Source organism: Dermacentor albipictus, chromosome 3, assembly GCF_038994185.2.
Source record: "Dermacentor albipictus isolate Rhodes 1998 colony chromosome 3, USDA_Dalb.pri_finalv2, whole genome shotgun sequence".
Lineage (NCBI taxonomy): Eukaryota > Metazoa > Arthropoda > Arachnida > Ixodida > Ixodidae > Dermacentor > Dermacentor albipictus.
In genome coordinates this window covers 146,457,395-146,475,817 of record NC_091823.1, presented here as the reverse complement: position 1 = coordinate 146,475,817, position 18,423 = coordinate 146,457,395, and the positions used below count along the sequence as shown (strand labels likewise).

The 18,423-nt window shown below is 47.5% G+C and overlaps 1 protein-coding gene across 4 annotated transcripts in view; it reads left to right on the top strand.

Annotated features, from left to right (window-relative positions):
• LOC139057610 (uncharacterized) overlaps positions 1-18,423 on the top strand; it is a 174,552-nt gene that overhangs the window by 85,610 nt on the left and 70,519 nt on the right. The window lies entirely within an intron of this gene.

Here is an 18,423-nt window from a genome sequence, read left to right as displayed (position 1 = left end):
GATTCCACCACGAAACGGAAGCGGGCGGAGCAGACATTGCTTCAGCGCGCTCAAGTCCCAGGTGAGACCTGTACTACGTACATAGAGGCGATCCTGAAGCTTTGCAAGACTGTCAATCCTCGAATGTCCGAAGAGGACAAGGTTGGACACCTTCTCAAAGGCATAGCCGAGGATGTGTACAATTATTTAATCGGCAAGGAGAGTCTCGCCTCGGTCGCCGACCTCATCAAGCATTGCCGCACATTTGAGGCCTTGAAGCTGCGCCGTATCACGCCAAAGTTTGGCAGGCTAGCCAATGTCACCACGGTGGCAAGCGTTGACGAAAACAACTACAGCTTTCAATTTGACCTTGCGGCAACTATAAGGCAAATTGTCCGTGAAGAACTTGAACGACACACCAAAGGGGCGGATGTCGAACAGCTTGGTTGCACTTCCAACCAACCTCAAGAACATGCATCTGCTGTGTCAGCATTGTCTGCCACGCCAGGCGTTGCAGACTGTCGAGTTGATCAGCTGCGACAGCACCGACGTACCTTTCCCGACGACATGACGCACGATCAACGAACTCGTCGAGCTACCACCACGAATCGCAATTCGGAAGACCGCGTTTATTATTCGCAGCGTCCCAGGGTTGACTCCGAGGCATACAACGTCGGTCGCGCATCTCCTGTATGTTACAGCTGTGGCGCCTCAGGACACATTGCTCGTTTTTGTCGCCGGCGCCGACAGCCAACAACATATGGCCCACCACCAACTTGGCATAATTTTGAACGTGATAGTTACGACGACCGTTGGCCGATAGACCCTGCAAACACCACAGGCGCGCCACCTCGGAATACCTTCCGTCAGTATAGTAGGAGTGGCTCGCCAGCTTCTGACCGCAGCCTGACGCCCCCAACCAGTCGCCAACGCCGTTCACCGTCACCTCGGCGACGTGCTACGTCTCCACCACCGTCGGGAAACTAGCCGGCGCGGCCGATGGAGGTAAGGTCGCCGGACAGTCTGTGTATCTGCGAAATACTCCTCTGCCTATTATGATGGTGAAGAACAAAGTGCGTGTGTTAATTGATAGTATACCTGCAACGGCATTAGTGGACACTGGTGCTACCGTTTCCGTCATGAGTGTGACTTTCAAAGAGAGGCTGGGTAGGAAAGTTATGTTCCCGTGGAATGATGGTGTGACGTTTCGTGGTGTCAGCGGAGAGTGCCTAGTTCCCCTTGGTATTTGTGTTGCAAGTGTTTTATTCGGAGGAGAAGATCTTCAAACAGAATTTCTCGTACTGCCGCGATGCACTCACGATGTGATTCTCGGGATTGACTTTCTTCAGGATTGTGGTGCATCCGTTAACTGTGGCACAGGCGAAATTACTTTGAATAGCGCGCTTCTCGCCACCCTTGCCGACACATCCTTACCAGTGAAAAACTATTGTGTTGTTTCGAACGATTTGCTGCTACCGCCTTGGTCGCTGTCACGTATCCCTGTCAATTTCGCTGCTGCCGACCTTTCATCGTTTGACGCGCAAGTCCAGCCACTTACGTCGAGCTGCGCAAAGAAAGATGTACTTGTACCACGCTCTGTCGTGAGAGTAGTGAATGGCGCCTCCAATTTGTGGGCTTTCAATTGTTCTTGCGTCCCTGCCGTTCTCCCGCGTGATATGAAGCTTGTTGAATTTGACGAGATTACTTACAGCTCCATTACAGTGCTAAGCGAGGAGGAGCAGTCTCATGCTAGCGATCCCCAAAGAAGCATTTCTGAAGAGCAGATCCTACGAATGATCAACAAGGCACTGCCCTCACATGAGCGCCGCGCTCTCGCACAAGTTTTGTGGGCACATCTTTCTGTATTCGATTTCGCACAAGGCGACAAGCAGGCTTCACTCCCTCGTTCCCGTGCTCGCCACAGAATTGACACCGGATCTGCGCACCCCATTCGGCAAAAGCCTTACCGCGTTTCTTCAGCAGAGAGGACAGTTATTGCTGAACAGGTGAAAGACATGCTGCGGAAAAGGGTTGTCCAAGAGTCTTCTAGTCCGTGGGCAGCACCAGTAATCTTAGTAAAGAAGAAGGATGGATCGTGGCGGTTTTGCGTTGATTACCGGAAACTGAATGCGGTCACCAAAAAGGATGTGTATCCGCTTCCTAGAATTGATGATGTCATCGACTGTCTACATTCCGCTGCCTACTTTTCATCACTGGATTTGCGATCAGGGTATTGGCAGGTACCCATGCACCCAGACGATAAGGAGAAAACGGCCTTCGTGACACCAGACGGTCTTTATGAATTTAACGTTATGCCGTTCGGCCTTTGTAACGCGCCAGCAACATTCGAACGATTCATGGATACTATCCTCCGAGGACTTAAATGGGAAATTTGTTTGTGCTACCTCGATGATGTGGTGATTTTTGGCAGCACATTGAGTGAACATAACAGCCGTCTCAATCTTGTTCTGGATTGTGTCAAACAAGCCGGCTTGATCCTAAATGCCAAGAAATGTCGTTTTGGAGAAACCGAGACGTTAGTGCTTGGGCATCTGGTCGACAAAAACGGTGTGAGGCCAGATCCACGGAAGATTGAGGCAGTCAGCTCCTTCGAAGCACCGAAGTCAGTGCGGGAGTTGAGGAGTTTCTTGGGCCTGTGCTCGTATTTTCGGCGCTTCGTCCCAAGATTCGCCGACGTGGTGTACCCCCTAACATGTCTTCTCCAAAAAGCCGTCCCTTTCAACTGGACATCGGCTTGCGACGACGCGTTCCGTCAGCTAAAATTTCTACTAACATCAGGGCCCATATTGCGTCACTTCGATGCATCCGCACCTACGGAAGTGCACGCTGATGCCAGTGGCATCGGCATCGGTGCCGTACTTGTGCAACGTCATCAAGGAGCTGAACACGTTGTGGCTTATGCTAGTCGCTCTTTGACTAAGGCGGAACGCAATTACACTGTGACCGAGCAAGAATGCTTGGCAGCTGTTTTCGCTGTCCACAAATTTCGACCTTATATCTACGGACGCCCGTTCACTATCATTACTGACCACCACGCGTTGTGCTGGTTGGTGAATCTCCGTGACCCGAGTGGACGACTGGCACGTTGGGCTCTTCGACTGCAGGAGTACGACTTCGTTATTTCCTACAAGTCCGGGCGTCGCCACGCAGATGCGGACTGTCTCTCCCGCCTTCCTCTGACGACGACGAAGTGTGACGAAGACAATTTTGATGACTGTTTTGCTCCCATTTCTTCTACATTCCCAGACTCGATGACTTTCAAAGTAGAGCAGGAAAATGATATTGGTTTGGAACCTATATTTGTAGCCGCATCGCGTCCTGGAGCCACCGGTCGATTTTGTGTCCGTGACGGCCTGCTTTACAAGACCAATTATTCGGTTAAAGGCGCACGCTTCCTTCTGGTGGTGCCGCAGAGTCTGCGAACGGACATACTGAGAGCCATGCACAACGATGTGACCTCTGGCCATCTAGGATTCATAAGAACTTTCAACCGGACACAGGAGCGTTTTTACTGGCCCAGAATGCGGGACACGGTCAAGCACTACGTCGCCAGTTGCGAACAATGTCAACGCTACAAGCGCCCTACGACCGCTCCGCCAGGTCTTCTCCAACCTCTGCCGCCGCCTCGCCTGCCATTTGAACAAGTGGGTATCGAGCTTCTGGGCCCATTTCCCCGATCATCTAATGACAACCGATGGGTGATCGTATGTGTCGACCATCTGACCCGTTACGCGGAAACGGCGGCCGTGCCATCTTCAACAGCTGCGTCCGTTGCAACGTTTTTGCTTCGATTCATTATTCTTCGACATGGTCCCCCCCGTGTGATCATTAGCGATCGCGGTCGTCAGTTCGTTGCGGACGCCGTAGAAGAACTGCTTCGTCTCTGCAGTTCGCAGTTCCGTCATTCAACGCCTTATCACCCTCAGACAAATGGGCTTGTCGAACGTACGAACAGAACTCTAACTAACATGCTGGCCATGTACGTATCTTCCGATCACAAGGACTGGGATGACGTACTCCCCTTCATCACCTATGCGTATAATACTGCAAAGCATGAGACGACCGATTACAGTCCTTTTTATCTCCTTTACGCCCGTTCACCGCTAAGCTGCATTGACACTATACTACCGTTTGACTTTCACAGCGAGTACTCTGTTGCCAAGACGCTTTGTCTTGCCGAAGAAGCCCGGCGTATCGCTCGTCTTCGTACTGTGGCATCCCAAGACCGATCGAAAGAGCGCTATGACAGCCGACACCAGTCTGTCTCGTACGCCAAAGGAGACTTTGTGTGGTTGTGGACTCCGCAACGTAAACGTGGCTTATGCGAAAAGTTTTTACCCCAGTACACGGGCCCATTCGTCATTGTTGATCGCTTGAGTGACTTGACGTACGTAGTGGCACGCTTGACGTCGACTGGTCGTCGGTCTAGCCGGACCCAGTTAGTACATGTTGCCCGTCTTAAGCGGTTTCACCCTACGTCTTCCGAGTGATTTGGACTTGCCCAGCGGGCTTCGTCTGGCAACCGGGGATTGCTACGGCATGAGCCGGGCGAGGAGAAGAGGAAGAAGAAGTGAGCTGGTGCAGCCTCAGGACGCCATCTTGACTTTACCATCCATCTCGTCCCTTGAATAAAGCCGGTTTAACATTAACCGTAACAATATGTAAGAATTTTGGCGTATGTCGACGACATCGCCATATTTTGATCAAATAGAGATATTATTTGTCAGGCCGTAGTGGTAGTTCGAACCTTCTGCAAATACACCAGGGCCAAATAAATTGGGAGAACAGTTGTGGATTCTGGCATGGGGAATGGGATAAAACACCAGACTACTTCTCTCGACTTCGGTGGTCAACCCCTCCAACAACGTATCTAGGCATGCCTCCCGATACTTACCCCAACCAGGAGCCGAACTGGAAGAAACAATGGGCGAGAGCTCAGGAAAAAGCCTAAATCATGGCAGGGGCGACAGCAGTCAATGTTCTCGCGTGCCACAGTCTGTAAGCTATATCTGACCACCGCGATGTGGCATGCTCTGCTGTGTGCGTCGGGGATCAAGGTACAAAGAATTCACCCTGTTTTCAGAATTTTCATATGGGCGTCGACTTGAGGAAAGAACCAGCCGCACAAACGTTTTCTTGCCCTTAAAGGAGGGAGACCTTCAGTTGGCACATTTATTTGTGCGAGAAGTTCTGTGGCGCTTTATGTACCTTCGCGATCAGAATTCGTTCCTTCGCACATCTGTGCAAGTGCTTTTATGTCGTCACATTCCAGGATTTGTACGCACGTGTGAAGCAATCCATGGGGCCGTTAAAGGTTACCTACGAGACGTCGTGCATGCGTACAGAATGTTGGATGTGCGGTTTTCAATGCAGCATCTCACCACTATTACTACGAAAAAACTGTATACGGACCCAATGGACCCTATGCTTCCTGTACCGATTTACCGTATGTCACACAGTGGAGGAGGAGATGTCATAAAAGGGTTAAAAGAATGCTTGTACACACTTCAGTTAAAACGTTTTTGCTTTACGCTACACACTAATACATTATCAGTTCGCGGCAGGAAAGTTCTGAGCGCAGAGTTTTCAAGAAAGGAAACGCAAGCAAGGCAGATGACGATTGTTGATGTGTAGCAAGATACGACGGAAAGGGTGTACATTTGTTGAGTGTAGTCGCATTTAACTCCCGCCCGCATCTCTCCCGTATCTCATCTGCTCAAGCACCCGATCCAGACGCTCAAATTTCATTTGCCGAATATCAGTGCGTATAAAGGTTTGTAGCTTGCCTCAGCACTGCTTCAGACTCACGCATTAAGCTCACTGAAGACTATCACGTTTGGAAACGTTCCATAGTATGTTCGGTTTCCGATCCAAGCTTTCGACACAGTATGTTCTTCTCCAAATTAAACATGAGGTTCTCAGCAACATACCATACAACGGAGAACACATTTTAATGGCACTAGAAATAAGAGGAGCTTTTGACAATGTAACCCACGCGGCAATCCTGGAAGGCCTTAACAGCGTAGACTGCGGGAAGAAAGTACACGGATACGTCAAAGCCTTCCTCTCCAATAGAACAGCAACAATAGGTTTGGGAGAGATTCGATCGCAAAAATTCCCCACACCAAACAAGGGGACACCCCAAGGTTCAGTAATTTCCCCGATACTCTTTAACATCGCAATGATTGGCCTAGGGCATAAACTAAGCAAAATCGAAGGCATAAAACACGCCATTTATGCAGATGACATTACCATCTGGGCCACTAATGGCTCGCTGTTCCAAAATGAAAGCTATCTGCAAGAAGCAGCCACTTGCGTGGAAGAATACGTCGGGGAAAGAGGCCTTGAGTGCTCCATGGAGAAATCCGAGCTTCTGAAAATTACACGGGGCAAGAAAAGCAAGGAAAGCCGTAACATATGGCTAAAGGGGCAACCGATACCGAAAAGCCAACAAATCAGGATCCTTGGAATGTGGGTGCAATCCAACCAGCGCTGCACCCACACGCTGAAAACACTCAAGCAGTCAACAACCCAAATAGCACGCATGATAACGCGGGTGTCACAAAAGAGATATGGGATAAAAGGAGACACACTTAAGCTGGTTGGCAACCTGGTGGTCAGCAGGGTCGCATTCTCACTCCCGTACTTCAACTGCGCCAAACAGGAAATACAAGAAGCGGACACAATTTTACGCAAAGCGTACAAAACAGCACTTCACCTGCCGAACAATACATCGACAGAGAAACTAATGGCACTTGGTTTAAGCAACACCTTCGAAGAACTAAAAGAAGCCTAAAGTATCGCACAGCTAATGAGACTCCAGCAGACAAAAACGGGAATGGAACTACTAATAAGGCTAGGCTTCGCGGAATCAGTCAAAGAAACCCAAAGAACGGAGGGGATTCCTGATGAATATCAGAAAACATAGACTGTTAGCCCCTTACCCAAAAACATGGACCCAAACCTCCACACGGCGCAAAGGGACGCAAGGGCGAAATACGTCGAAAAGTACCTGGCCACAAAAAACACAACAGTATACACAGGTGCTGCAGTATACGCCAAGCAAAGAGGCACAAACATAGTAAAGACATCTGTGATAGTAATAAGCCAGGACTACAAAGAGATCAGCAGCGCGTCAATGAAGGACTGCTCGGTAACGGAAGCTGAGGAAATAGCCGTAACTCTAGCGGCAGTGGAGGGCTGCCGATCCGCAAGGTCTTTAACAATACTCACCGACTCGCAAACTACGTGTCGGAATTACATGGACGGCAGAATAGGACGCAGAGCGCTTCACATCCTCCGCTCCTGCAGGGCTAACAACAAAGTCAGGCATACAATTTTCTTGGTACCGGGACACGCTGGAATAGAAGGGAACCTAAGGGCGGACAAGGCAGCTCGAGAGCACACAAACCGAGCGGCCACAAGCACCGACCCTCAGGAACCCATACCAGTCAACCCAAGCTACTCAGACATTTTGAATTACTATAAGGGGGTCCGAATCAAATACCCTCCACCCCACAACAGCCTAAACCAGCATGAAGCAACCTCTTGGAGGAGGCTGCAAACAGGAACATATCCAAACCTAAACACACTAAGCAAGATGTTTCCCACCCAGTATAGAAACATTTGCCCCTGGTGCGGCGCCAAGCCCACCTTATGTCACATTACATGGGAATGCGTTCAGAATCAAGAATTCCTTCAAATAAAAGACCCGAGTGCGCAGCAGTGGGAGAGGGTGCTCTCCAGCAGCGACCCGAAAGTCCAGCATGGACTAGTAAAGCACGCTCGCCGAGTAGCCACACTCAGTGGTGCCCTGGAATAGGGGTGTCGACCCTGCGCAGATGGGGAAGAAGACCGTGAAGATGGCCGACCACATCTGCCACCGCTAATTTCTACCCAATTAGAGCAAATAAAGTTTTCCTCCTCCTCAAAGCACAAGCTGGTTACATTGCAATACGCCCAAGCTACTTCATGAGCACTATATCCACCTTATGTCTCTTGCACAAGGGTAGCGAACCAATGATCACGCACATCTATTCACCTTGACATTCTTTCGAATTTGCGTGTGCATATAGTGACAAAGCGTTTCTTCGAAGAAAAAAACCCATTGCCCTTCCATTCAGTGAAGTATGACCAGCGAAGCTGTGTATGTGGGCACCTTAATGGCGAACTGCACCTCCGCGGTGGGTCGGCCCGGCATTTCACGATCTTCCGGATCGGCCCACGGATGGGGAGTGTTTACCACCTGCTTCACTTGAGCTGCAGACCGGCCCGGTGTTGCACTATCTACGGGATTGGTCCACGTATGGGGAGGGCCTAATGCTTGCGTGCCCTCAGCACCCACAGGGGTGTCTGCGTCAGCAGGCGTTAGGTGTGTTGCTAGACCACGTGCCCGATCGCAGGAGGGTTAGATCCACCCACGTGTAGCAGTGTGCGGCTAAGTCCTGTCTAAGGAAAGGGAGATCATGGCGGTTGAGCTGACGCCGGGTTTTCGGACATTTAAGGTCCCCCGGAAGAGACAACATACCCCTTCGGCCTCTGCTTCACATGGCACCTCCGGACTGACTTACCTGGAATAAATTGGCAGTCGCGTTTTCGTGTTCGCCTCATTAATTTTGTTGCTTTCATTCTCACTTTTCACCACTTTGCCTGTCTTCTATTAACTTATTTTCCTATTTTCTGGGTGGCAAGTGTTAACCTTGTGTAATACATCCAGGCCATAAAAAAGGCCACTTGTCAAAACGATGGCTCCCGCTTGTGCCTGCTCGATTCGCTCGTATCCTGTCTTGGTTATATATATATATATATATATATATATATATATATATATATATATATATATATATTGCTACGGGGTCGTATTCCCACTGACGAAGAGCCGCGCAGGAAGAAGACGAAGACGACGATTGGAAGCTAGCGCGGGCTGTTGCCTCTTGGTCAACTGCGGCGTATTGCCTTGTAAATATACTTGTAAATAGCTATTCGTCGGTGTCTTCCTACGTAACATATTTGGTGGAGGTGGACGTTCCCTGTACCTCGTCACGGAGCTTCGCAGTGGACGGTCCGTCGAGCCTACCTTCATGGCTCCCGGCGACGCCAACCCGACTCCACCGGCTCCGACACCTGCTGCCTCTTCGACGACCTACATCACCCTCTCCGCTCCCCGTGATCCTGGCGTATTCTCGGCAAAAGATGGGGAAGACGTCGAGGACTGGATCAGCCTTTACGAACACGTCAGCCGCAATAACCGGTGGGACCCAACTATCATACTCGCCAACGTCGTCTTTTACCTCGGTATATAATGTTTATAACGGGAACGTGCCGCTAGCGTACGCAATATAGAATAGGATATTCCTGTGATAATCTGGACAGGCCACCATTGGAATTTCAACCTAGCAACGTTTAACGCAGGAACTTTATCTAGTGAGGCGAGTCTAGCAGCGCTACTGGAGGAATTATGGGGCAGTACATGGGATATAATAGGGCTCAGTGAAGTTAGGACCAATGAAACACATACAGTGCTAAAAAGCGGGCACGTCCTGTGCTACCGGGGCGTAGCGGAGAGGCGAGAAGTAGGAGTCGGATTCCTGATTAATAAGAATATAGCCGGTAACGTACAGCAATTCTATAGCATTCTATAGCATCAAAACAAAATACACTGTACTGATGGGTGGCTTCAATGACAAGGTAGACAAGAAGTAGGCTGGAGACAAGGCAGTGGGGAAATATGGCATAAGCACTAGGAATAGCAGGGGAGAGTTATTAGTAGACTTTGCAGAACCGAATAATATGCTGATAATGAATACCTTCTTCCGCAAGCGGGATAGCCGAAAGGGGACGTGCAGGAGCCCGAAGGACGAGACTAGAAATGAAATAGACCTTATACTCTGCACTAAACGTGGCATCATACAAGATGTAGACGTGCTCGGCAAGGTGCGCTGCAGTGACCATTGGATGGTAAGAACTCGAATCAGCCTAGACTTGAGGAGGGAACGGAAGAAACTGGTACATAAGAAGCCGATCAATGAGTTAGCGGAAAGAAGGAAAATAGAGAAATTCCCGACCAAGCTAAAGAACAGGTATTCGGCTTTAACACAAGAAGAGGGCCTTAGTGTTGAAGCAATGAACGACAATTTTATGGGAATCATTATGGAGTCTGCATTACAAGTCGGTGGCAACTCCGTTAGACGGGATCCCAGTAAGCTCTCGCAGGAGACGAAAGATCTGATCAGGAAACGCCAATGTATGAAAGCATATAACCCTACAGCTAGAATAGAACTGGCAGAACTTTCGAAGTTAATCAACAAGCGTAAGACAGCTGACGTAAGGAAGTATAATATGGATAGAATTGAACATGCTCTGAGGAATGGAGGAAGCCTAAAAGCAGTGAAGAAGAAACTAGGAATAGGCAAGAATCATATGTATGCGTTAAGAGACAAAGCCAGTAATATCATTACTAATATGGATGAGATCGTTGAAGTGGCTGTGGAGTTCTACAGAGGCTTATACAGTATCAGTGGCACCCATGGCGATAATGGACCAGAGAATAGTCTAGAGTAATTTGAAATCCCACAAGTAACGCCGGAAGAAGCAAAGGAAGTCTTGGGAGCTATGCAAAGGTGGAAAGCAACTGGGCAAGATCAGGTAACAGCAGATTTGTTGAAGGATGATGGGCAGATCATTCTAGAAAAACTGGCCACCCTGTATACGCAATGGCTCGAGACTTCGAGCGTACCGGAATCTTGGAAAAACGCTAACCTAATACTAATCCATAAGAAAGGGGACGCTAAAGAGTTGAAGAATTATAGACCGATCAGCTTACTGTCCGTTGCATACAAAGAATTTACTTATGTAATTGCAAATAGAATCTGGAACACCTTAGACTTTTGTCAACCAAAGGACCAGGCAGGATTCCGTAAAGGCTACTCAACAATAGACAATATTCACACTATCAATCAGGTGATAGACAAATGTGCGCAATATAATCAACCCTTATATATAGCTTTCATTGATTACGAGAAAGCGTTTGATTCAATCGAAACCTCAGCAGTCATGGAGGCATTGCAGAATCAGGGCGTAGACGAGCCGTATGTAAAAATACTAAGATATCTATAGCGGCTCCACAGCCACCGTAGACCTCCATAAAAAAAAATCCTAATAAAGGAAGGCGTCAGACACGGAGATACGATCTCTCCAATGCTATTCACAGCGTGTTTACAGGAGGTATTCAGAGACCTGGATTGGGAAGGATTGAGGATAAGAGTGAATGGAGAATACCTTAGTAACTTGCGATTCGCTGATGATATTGCCTTGCTTAGTAACTCAGGGGACCAACTGCAATGCATGCTCACTGACCTGGAGAGGCAAAGCCAAAGGGTGGCTCTAAAATTTATTTGGAGAAAACTAAAGTATTGTTTAACAGTCTCGGAAGAGAACAGCAGTTTGCGATAGATAGTGAGGCACTGGAAGTTGTAAGAGAATACATCTACTTAGGACAGGTAGCGACGGCGGATCCGGATCATGAGACTGAAATAACCAAAAGAATAAGAATGGGCTAGGGTGCGTTTGGCAGGCATTCTCAGATCACGAACAGCAGGTTGCCATTATCTCTGAAGAGACAAGTATATAACAGCTGTGCCTTACAAGTACTCGCGTACGAGGCAGAAACCTGGAGGCTTACTAAAAGGGTTCTACTTAAATTGAGGACGACGCAACGACCTATGGAAAGAAGAATGATAGGTGTAACGTTAAGGGATAGGAAAAGAGAAGATTGGGTGAGGGAACAAACGCGAGTTAATGATGTATTAGTTGAAATCAAGCAAAAGAAATGGGCATGGGCAGGATATGTAATGAGGGAAGATAACCAATGGTGATTATGGGTTAAGGGCTGGATTCCAAGGGAAGGGAAGCGTAGCAGTGGGCGGCAGAAAGTTGTGTTGGCGGATGAGATTAAAAAGTTTGCAAGGACAACATGGCCACAATTAGTACATGACCGGGGTAGTTGGAGAAGAATGGGAGAGGCCTTTGCCCTGCAGTGGATGTAACCATGATGATGATGATGATGATGATGATAAATCCTGTGACATCCCCAGGTTGGGTTCTGGGGTGGGCAGCGGACATTAACGGTACGTATGGCTTCTAGTTCCCGCGCCCCTTCTTTATCGCTCACTGATGAAACCCTGAGCATTTTCATGAAACCAAAAGAAACATTTCCCATGTGCCATGCATTACATAGTCAACATGAAACCAAGAGAGCCCGTTCATTATCTCCATATGCTGTCGCAATATGTCTGACTGAAGCGATCGGCACTGGTTACAAAGAAACTAAGATGGGAAGCTGCGGCCTTCGGGAAGTGTGTCATAAGCTTCAATACAATAAACAGAGAAAAATAGTTGCGTTTGGTACCTCTCCTGTCTCTGTGGGTCCCCACAGGCCAATGAACACTGTGCGCAGTGTCATTTCCGATAATGGCCTTATTGAACTCAGTGAAAGCGAGCTGTTGGATATATGGGAAGACCAGAATTTCGGACAGGTGCAACGAATTAAGGCGCGACGACAAGGGCACTACAACCAAGCATGTAATAATTACATTTGGAACAAGTGAACTCTCTGATTTAATAGAGACCAGATATTGTACACTTCGCGTACGACCGTACATTCCACATCTGCGACGATTATTTACATATAAGTGTTTTGGGCATGGGTCTCAGAGCTGCCGAGGGCATGCTACTTGGGCAAAGTATGCACCCATATAGCATGCCTCAGACATCTGTACTTTCACAAACCTTTGTGCTAACTTTGACGGAGATCAACCTGCTTATTTGTGATCGTGCCCGTTATGGAAGAAATAAAGAAATAATTCAACTCAAGGTCAAACTAAACATTTGCTTCCCAGCAGCGCGGAAGCGTTTTTCTGTTCACAATCAATCGAATCGGTCCTACAGTCATGTGACGCGCCGGGGGGCAGCGCCACATCCTCCGTCTGCAGCCCGAGTCACATGGGGTGTGACGGTGGTTCCACCATCAGCCCGTCCGGCAGGAGCAGCCCAGTGCTGTTCTGTGCCCTGGAATGAAGGGACAGCAGGCCTCCGAGCCTGCCAGTCCCAGGGTCACTACGTGTGCAGATAGGCCGGAAAAAAACCGAGTGTTCCCGCCGTGCGAGCGTCCTCCAGCACCTCTAAAGACGCGTTGGATGCGAGCAACACTAGTCTGGCGTCTCAGACGTCTAAGGAACGGCGCAGCTCCGTGGAGCCCTCCGGGAAAACGGATTAATGCTGTATAGGGGACCTGGAAATGCCCCATGGCATAAATAATTTCTCTTGACACACAGCACAAAACATTTCCAATACGGCTACACAAATAATACATTTGAATTTGTGAGGTCTAATACATAATATTTATCACATAAAAATACTACATAGGTTATATGCAAGGGTGCTCTCTGTTCGTTACACACCTCAATCCTTCACACACTTTCTCTGACAATATGCCCTCTATCGCAGCGACCGCAACGATGCCCTTGCCTTGTCGGGTGTTGTGGCCATAATGGGCGATAATGGTATCGCCTGCCAGAATTTGAAGCTGAAACTACCTTTGATGCAGTTGCAATCACAGCCGTGTTGTTTGATAAGCTACTCACCGTTAGTGCTCTATACATTCCTCCTAGTTATCAACTTTCCAAACCGGAATTCGAGAGCTTTGCCACAGCGTCTCGAACCCTACATTGTAGTAGACGATTTTAATACACATGACACCACCTGGGGAGACCCTCGATGTGATGCAAGAGGTCGATTATTAGAGAAGTTCTTCTCCACAAGCGCTTGCTTACTACATAAGAAAGAGGCCACATTCTACAGCATGGCTAAAAAACGTTTCCATTTATAGATTCAAGCACTGCATCAAGTACACTTGTCCCATACTTTGACTGGAACGTGATCAGAAATCCATACGGAAGTGGCAATTTCCCAATTGCCTTGAAATGAAGAAAAAGCGATGAGTGTTCTCCAATTCTGTGCCATTGGAAAGTCCACTGTGCCGACTGAAAACGGTACAGATAGCTGACACATATGGCCTGGGTTGACATCTTTACTCGCCTTATCGATGATATAGTGTCATATTTGACAGCGTTTATGACTGATGCTGCAACAACATGCATCCTGGAAAGGAAGTGATCACCCTCTAAACGACGTATTGTCTGGTGGAAGGAGGAGTGGAAGGAAGCCCTCAAAAAATCAAAATATAAGGCTTGGAGTCACCTAAGCGAATCCAACTACCGATAACTTGATAAGCTTCAAGAAAATAAAGTCTGAAGGTGGGTAAACAGGCCGCCGTGCCAATAGAGAAAGCTGACAGAAAAAAATGACAATGGCAATTCCACTGCGACTGACTGTGAATGACTGTTACTGGCATTTTCTCTCCTTATCTGTTCTTCACTTTTCCCCCTCCTAAATTGTAGGGTAGCCAACCAGGCAGGTCCTTCGTTAACCTTCCTGCCTTTCGCTCTTCATTTCTCTCTGGCAAAAATACATATCTAGCATTAATTCATATACAGTCTAAAGAAAAGCCTGGAACAGGGAAAACATAATAAAACGCCGCGAAACTCATCCTCTGCCGTTAATAAACACACAAGGTGACACACATATTGACCAAGCTGATTCTCTAGGGGCACATTTTGAAACGATTTCTAGCTCATCCCAATACTCAGACACCTTCATGAGATACCTGCATCAAGCGAAGTAATTGCCTCTGGATCCGAAAGGAAATAGAAATAAGCTGGACAACCGTCTGTTCAACATGTAGGAATTTCAGGATGCACTAAACGGTTGTAACAAGTCCACTTCAGAAAGCAATAGAATAGTGTATGAAATTATCGCACCTACACCCTGAAAGCCACAAAACACTACTGTCACTCTCACCCGCCGTGGTTGCTCAGTGGCTATGGTGTTGGGCTGCTGAGCACGAGGTCGCGGGATCGAATCCCGGCCAGGGCGGCTGCATTTCGATGGGGGCGAAATGCGAAAACACCCGTGTGCTTAGATTTAGGTGCACGTTAAAGAACCCCAGGTGATCAAAATTTCCGGAGTCCTCCACTACGGCGTGCCTCATAATCAGAAAGTGGTTTTGGCACGTAAAACCCCCAAATATTATTATTACTGTCACTCTCCTACTCCGTGTTCTCTGCCAGCTGCACTCCGTCCGCCTGGAAAGAAGCAATAATAAACTTCGGTCAACAGTTATAGGCGTATAGCCTTGACAAGCTGCTTATATAAACGGTTTGACAAAATGGTTCACTCGTGTCTGCTTAATTTTCTGGAAAGTAACAAACTATTAGACCCACTACAGTGTTGTTTCAGGAAACGTAGATCCACAACTAATCACCTTGTCCGAATTGAGAGGAATATTCGCGATGTTTTTGTGCATAAGCAGTTCTTTCTGTGAGTATTTATTGATATGAAGGCATACGACAGCACGTGGCGTTTCGGAATTTTCCTTGACCTTGCTAAAAGGAGAATGCCAGGCGATTTGCGTAATTTCATACAAATTTACCAGTTTAACGATACGTTCCGTGTTAGAGTCGGTGATGTGCTAATTACACAGGAAGCAGGTGTACCACCAGGTTGTGTGCTTAGCTGCACTCTATTTGCTGCAAAATGAACTCTCTCCATAATATCATACCATGTACAGTATATTTTATTCTGTGTGTGGGGATGACGTACAAATAGCTTTTAAGTCGTGTAGCATTTCGATCTTTGAACGACATGTACAGCTTGGGCCTAATAAATTGTATATGTTGGCTGGCGAGAATGGGTATAAACTAAACCAGTAAAAAGCATGTCTGTTCTCTTCTGGAATAAGAAGGGCATATTACCTGACCTCTCTATCTATATTAATCGACAAGAGGTACCTGCCAGCCATGAGCATAAAGTTTGGGCCTCATTTTGGACTATAAATTTACATTTATTCCCCACTTCAACTATCTGAAAGCGAAGTGTATTAAGATAGTGAATATACTGAAGCTCTTATCCCGCAAACACTGGGGAAGTGACAGAAGGTGCCTACATCTGCAACGGACATTCTACCTTTCTGCTACGCCCTGAAAATGAAATCAGATATTCAGCATCCATGTAAATTTACTATTCGCGACATGTCCACTTTCAGGCTGTTCTGTAACCATCCAGCCATCCAGCCTCCTCTGTCCCTCCAGTTGTAAGCACTCTGAGAAACAACAGGAGTCCCTGTTGAGTCCCAACAGAGGCCGCTGTAATGTAGTGTAGAATGTCCTAATGGCTCCTACTTGGCTTCCACCGGCTTGGCAGTGGCAGAATATCCGCTGTGACATCTCCTTCGTAGAAATATCGAAACGAGCACCTGAGGCTAATATATATTCACAATTTAGTGAACCTCTGGGAAAGTGTTATGTGCTCAATTTTACACAGATGCTTCGAAGCCTCCTGCTGAAGTTGCTCAAGCAGCTCTAAGACCCTCATTTTCAACATCTGGGGGACGAAATCTACACACCAGTATCTTCACAGCGGAAGCGTACGCTATACTCTGGGCTGTTCAACACATAAGGCACACAAATATCGTTAAGGCTAATTAAGACTCATTAACTTTAGTGACTTCTGATTATCCCGCGAAAACAAAAGAACTCCGTTTTGAATGAACTGTACAGCTTGCTGTGCTCCGCATATTTATGCAGCCAAGTGATTGGCTTATGCTAGGTACATGGCCGCAAAGGTATAAAAGGTAACATTGCTGCTGACAAAACTCTGCGTCAGTAAGTTTCAGAGACAGAGGGCGAAATATCCCCATCTCTGCCACAGACTTAGTCTGTTCTACGCCGTAAACTGAGGAAGCATTGGCAAGGAGAGTGGGATACCCAAACATTGAACCAGCTACACATGATAAAACCAAAACTAGGGACCTGGATAAGTGAGAAAACAGCACGGTGCCATGAAGTATTTGTTTCCCTATTAGGAATAGGACACACTTACGGTACTCGCTCTTAGCTCTTCACTGGAGGGATCCTCCGACATGTAGTAAGTGCGGCAATAACCTCACGGTGCGCAATATTATTCAGTGCACTGCAATAGAAGCAGAGAGGAAAAAGTATCGTCTTTGAGCGCATCGCAACAATATATCTGTTCTCAGTATTGTAGCTAAATATGAACTAATGTCATAGAGGCTAAGTACCGTCATTCAGTGGAACAAATTATACCTAACATCGACCTCGCGTATTAAAAAAAACGTGCGTTATATATTTGGCGTTCTTTAAAACATAGACTACGCAGAAAATTCCTCTGTAAGTGATAAATTTTTTTCGTTGCTTTTTCAAGGCATATGGAGGAGGTGAAGAGGCGCAAGAAACACACCCATTGCGCTTCCAAAAAGAAACCCAGGCTGCCGAGTTTTTTTTTGTATCTGTATAAGGATAGGTGGAAATCGCTTCGGTGTATTTGCATGTAAAGGCCCATTTCCTTATGAAATTCATTCGAAATTTCCCGCACGAGCACCGACTGTTCGAATTAAAAAGCATGTAGGTATGTTGCTTGTTCCACAAGTGCACGAGTAAAAAAAATTATCTGTGATTCACGCTTGCTGAGTGCAATGTTTACAAGTATGGAGACAGGCACTGCATGCACACGTAATAAATTAAGAATGACAGGTGAGCAGAAGGTTCACGACATGCTCGTCCACTTCGTCGCGTTCCTCTTCAGTAGCCTCGTATGCGTCCGACAGTTCGGTTACTGCTAGAAGCAGCACAATTATCTCGTCCGCCGAAGCCACCATCTCCTTCAAGCACAGAATGGAGCAGACGACACTGAGTGAACGGCAGCGTCAGCGCCCTAGCGCCAACTGCCGGCTGTTCGATCTTACGAGGCTCGTATGCCCTCGAACGCCTAGGGCTGCCTGAGACTTGCCGGAGACTTTTCTCTCACGTGACCACAAGGCCAACATGACGTAATTTCCTCTCAGAGCTGCAGTCTGGCTACCCGAACAACGAAAATCGAAGGGCTCATTGCCAAGCCCCGCGTGACGAAAGCGGCCCCGTCAAAATTACCGCGGCTTACTTAGGCTTATACGGGAGTGTCCCCATTAGATTATACGGTAGCATGACGTCACGGACCAAGATGCGTGGAATTGTGCTATCTAGGAGGCGCTAGTCAACAGTCTCAACGGGCTCGCTTGCCTTCGAGGAGTTCATAAATCGAAGGAGCGGTCAGTGGCGTTCAATTGGTCATTTGCGCTTTCGCATTCACAACGGATAAGAAGCGCATAGGTGTCCTCGAAGTTTTTTTCTATTCACGTTTTCTTGGACTATACAAATATAACCATCCCCTTCTACTGCACTGTGATGGTATAGTTACGGGTTCGATAGTTCATTCGTACGGAAGATTATAGAAGAAAAATAAAGAAACCAT